This window comes from Echinops telfairi, unplaced genomic scaffold (genome assembly GCF_000313985.2).
Source record: "Echinops telfairi isolate 266 unplaced genomic scaffold, ASM31398v2 ScPeMD7_3509;HRSCAF=4178, whole genome shotgun sequence".
Lineage (NCBI taxonomy): Eukaryota > Metazoa > Chordata > Mammalia > Afrosoricida > Tenrecidae > Echinops > Echinops telfairi.
Genome location: NW_022107407.1, coordinates 3062101 through 3066782, shown reverse-complemented (window position 1 = coordinate 3066782; position 4682 = coordinate 3062101). Strand labels below are relative to the sequence as shown.

General features: G+C 42.8%; 1 pseudogene; it reads right to left on the bottom strand.

The window, feature by feature from the left end:
• Positions 1–3328: 3328 nt before the first annotated feature.
• Positions 3329–4373, bottom strand: LOC101662586 (annotated as a pseudogene).
• Between the last annotated feature and the right edge of the window lie 309 nt (positions 4374–4682).

Sequence of the window (4682 nt, the reverse complement as noted above, 5' to 3'; positions counted from 1 at the left end):
TTGCGTCTGTTTTGTGAGATGGAGGAGTTTTTGTGGATTTGTTTCTCTAAAGTACCCAGACTAACACAGAGACAATAGAAAAGAAACTTAATATCAGCAGCTCTAAAACGAGGTGAGGGACTGATTGTGGAACAGATGACCAATTGTTTATATGTAAGTTCAGGTTGAAAATGAAAAATAAAATAAGTCCATAGGAACCAAAATATGACCGTGAACAGCTCACCTGAATTTTAAGAACATCTCAAGAACAGATTTACTAACTGAATTGAACAATAATAACAGTAGACCTGGTGAGCTATTGGAAGACATCAACAACAAGTAGAGGGACAGAGAAAAAGAGGAAGGCCCTGGACAAGAAGTAAGATGCTGTGGCTGAACAATGGACTCAAACATAAGAACACGTATCTCGTGAAAATAGTGCATGACTGAGCAGTTTTTCCCTCTATTGTACATAGGATAACTATGAGTCAGAACCAACTCAAGAGCACCTAACAAGAACAACAACAAAACAGAACCAGTTGCTCTTGGTGCCATGTACCATAGAACTGCTCATAAAGATTTTGAGCTGTAAACTTTGTCGAAATGGATTGCCATCCCTTTCTTCCACAGACTGGCTGGCTGTGTTCCAACAGCCAATCTTTAGGCTATTAGCTCAATACAAACTACTCTTCTGAACAGGGACTTATTTCATACAAAGTAGACAAAAATTAAATGGATATATGCCTAAACTACTCATTATTACTACTAAGTTTTAATAACCACTGCTTACTAAATCTGAAAAAGCAGTACAAGTGGCATGGATGGTTATGTGTAGGTTTGCTAACTGCAAGGGAATCTCTACCAGCTGCTCTGAGAAAGAAAGTTGGAGCTTTCTGTTCCATAAAGATTTACAGTCACATGAACCTTATAATCAGTTCTACTTTACTCCATTTTGTCACTCTGAATCAGAATCAGCTCTGTGGCATAGGGGAAAACTAGGAGCTATGGATGGAAGCACCAAAATTAGAAAGATTAATATTTCTATTGATTGTAGGGTAGCTAAAGTAAAGGAAAGAAATGATGAATTACAAGAGCTGAACAGCAAATATCTAAATATGGAGAAGACAAAGTCTCATAATGAAATGTGCAAAGACCTAGGGCTAGAAAACCAAAAAGGAAGACTAGTCTCAACATATTTCAAGCTGAAAGAACTGAAGAAAAAAAATTCCAGTTTCAAGCAGCAATATTAAAGGATTATATGGGAAAAATAGGAGCCCAGGTGGCATAGTAGTTATGTATTTGGCTGTTAAGTGCTAGGTCATTAGATCAAAACCACCAGCTAATCCAAGAGAGGAGGAGGGAGCTTTCTACTCCTGAAAAGGGCTACAGTCTTAGAAACTCACAACCCTGTCCTATAAGGTTGCTGTGAGTCAGCATTGACTCAATGGCCGTGAGTTTAGTTTGGGTTTATGGGGAAAATATTTTGTGATGCAGGAAACATTGAAAGAAGATTGAAAGAATACACAGAATTATTGTACCATAAAGAACAGTCATCATTAAACCATTTCAAGAGGTAACATATGATCAAGAACCAAGGGTACTTAAGGAATAAGTTCAAGTTACATGCAAGGCATTGATGAAAAAAACAAGGTTCCAAGAACTGACGGAATATTAAGTGAAAGCTTTTAATTGACAGAGCACTGGAAATGCTCATTCGTCTCTGCCAAGAAATCAGGACAACAACTACAAGACCAACTGACCTAAAGAGATGCTTTTCTTTGTACTCATTCCAAAGAAAAGTAATTCAACAGAATCCAGGTATTAGAAAACTATAGCATTAATGTCACATGCATGCAAAGTTCTGCTGAATATCATTCAATAACGGTTCAGCAGCACATCAAAAGGGTGCTGCCAGAATTCAAGCTGGATTCAGAAGAGGACGTGGCATGAGGAATATAACTGGTGATGTCAGATGAACCTTAGCTGAATGCAGAGAATATAAGATCAGTGTTTGTGTTTTATTACCTATGCAAAGGCATTCGACTGTAGACCATAACAAATTATAAATAGCATTGAGAACAATGGGAATTCCAGAACACCTAATTGTGTTCATGTGAAACCTGTATATAGACAAAAAGGCAGTCATTCTTAAGAGAATGACAAGGGCATACTTCTTTGTTTAAAATTAGGACAAGTGTGTGACAGAATTTTATCCTCTTATACTTATTCAATGTGCACGCTGAGCAAATAATGAAAGAAGCTAGAAGATATGAAGAAGAGCATGGCATCATGATTGGAGAAATGTTTATTTACAACATGAGACGTGCAGATAATACAACCTTCCTTGATGAAAGTGAGAAGGGTTGAAAGCACTTGCTGATGAAGTTCAAGGACTGTAGCCTAGCCTTCAGTACAGATTGAAATTCAATATATTGGTTCAAATCCTTACAATTTGATCAATACATATCATTGTGATAAAGAAAAGATTGAAGTAGGCAATGATTTCATCTTGCTTAGATCCACAATCAACTCTCATGGATACAGCAGCCAAGAAATCAAATTATGTCTTGAATTGAGCAAAATTCCTGAACAAGAGCTCTTTAAAGCGTTGAAGAGCAAGGGTGTCACTTTGAAGACCAAGTTGGTCCTGACCCAAGGCATGGTATTTTTAATCCTCTTATATGCATGTGCTTTGGAGATTAAATAAGGAAGATGGAAGAATTTATGCATATGAATTTAAGGTATTGGTGACGAATATTGAAGATACTCCAAAGAACAAACAGATTTTTCGCTGAAGAAGTAAAGCTAGCATACTTCTTACAAGGGAGGGCTGTAGGCTTTGTCTCACAATCCATGGACATGTTATCCGAGAAATCAGTCGCTGGAAAAGGATATCATGATTAGTAATGTAGAGGGTCAGGAATAAATAGAAAGAGTCTTAACAAGATGGATTGACATAGTGGCCACAACAAAGAGTGCAATTTTAACAATAATTGTGAGGGTTGTTCAGAATTGTGCAGTTTTTCATTCTGTTGTACACTGGGTCACTATGAGTTGAAATAGACATGATGGTTGCTAACAACAATAATATATATATAAGTATGCCTTATAAATATAAAGAAAACATTTGTTAAAGCAGTGAAGAAACAGAGGCTCAGAACCAATCAATTGAGGATACCTTACTATTCATTTCCTTTTAAAAATTAAAAAAACACCATCTTTACATAGTTTACAAAATACTTTAAAGGTTTTATAGCATCTTTTTTTTTTTTAAGCTGCGTCATGGATTTAATGTCCCGCAGGAAGGCAGCAGGGGTGCGGACGATGGACGCCCGGGCTACAGGAGGGGCTAACTAGGCTGGCGGCCACCAGGGAGACATGATTCTGAAATAAATACTGGAGGCGGGCAGGCAGGGGCCCGGTATTGGTCAGGGAAGGCCGCGGCCACGCCCCACACACATGATTGGTCAGAGAAAGACGGAGGGGCGGGGCGGAAGTCCAGTGGGCGGGGCCTAGAGGACCTTCTTGACCTCGTGTAGATGACCAGCACAAAGGCTCAGCCCTTGCCGCGCAGCACGTTGGACCAGGCGCCCTTGAAGAAGGCCTTACCGCACTCGTCCTGGAAGATCTTCCACCAGCAGTGCAGGGTCCCGGTGTACATGATGTCCGCTCTTTTCCTGCCGAACTGCATCATCATGCGTCTGCGCACCTTGTTGAAGGGGTAGGAGACCACGTCGGCCACGGTGGTCACGGTCTGGGCGATCATCCAGCTGACCACGATATGTATGTTCTTGGGGTCAGGCAGCATGCCTTTAGCGGTGTCGTAGACGCCGAAGTAGGCGGCGCGGTAGATGATGATGCCCTGCACGGACACGTTGAAGCCCTGGTAGAGGCCGCGGATGCCGTCGGACTTGCTGTCACTCAGGCCCTTGAATTCGCACTCTGTGCCGGACTTGCCGACGTCGTCGGCCAGGCACGTGCAGGCAAAGTCCAGCGGGTAGACGAAGCACAGGGAGGTGGCGCCGGCAGCCCCGCCCGAGGTCAGGTTACCAGCGAAGTAACACCAGAACTGCGTGTGCTTGTCCACACCGCCCAGGAAGACCTGCTTGTATTTGTCCTTGAAGGCGAAGTTGATGGACTGCGTGGGGAAGTAGCGGATGACATTGGCCAGGTTCCCGCGCCAGAAGGACAGCATGTCCTGCTCCAGGGGGATGCGCATGATGCAGTCCACGATGCCGTTGTACTGCTGGTCCCCCGCGATCTGCTTGCTGGAGTGCTGCACCTGCAGAAGCAGCTTGACCCGCTCGATCAGGGCCAAGGCCCTCCTTGGAGATGGCGGCGGCAATGCCGCCCACCAGGAAGTCCTTAGCGAAGGAGATAGCTTGGTACGTCATGGTGCCGGAACATGCAGCAGGCGGGCGGGCAGCCGGAATGGACATGAGAGGGTCGGGAGGGTAGTCACCACTCTTTTATAGCATCTTATGTCTCATTTCCCTGCTGAAAATGCAAATTCTTAAGTAGAATAGCACACAGGAGATTATCCTGTTCATTCACATCTATCTGCTTCTTATAAAATATCAGTTGTTGCTGATGTTGTATGCTGCTGATGATGATGATAAGATTTGTCAAGCTGGTCCCTAGTCATACTTTTCCCAACTCAGACACCCTCATGTTACAGTGTAGAACTTTGCCGTAGGGCTTTC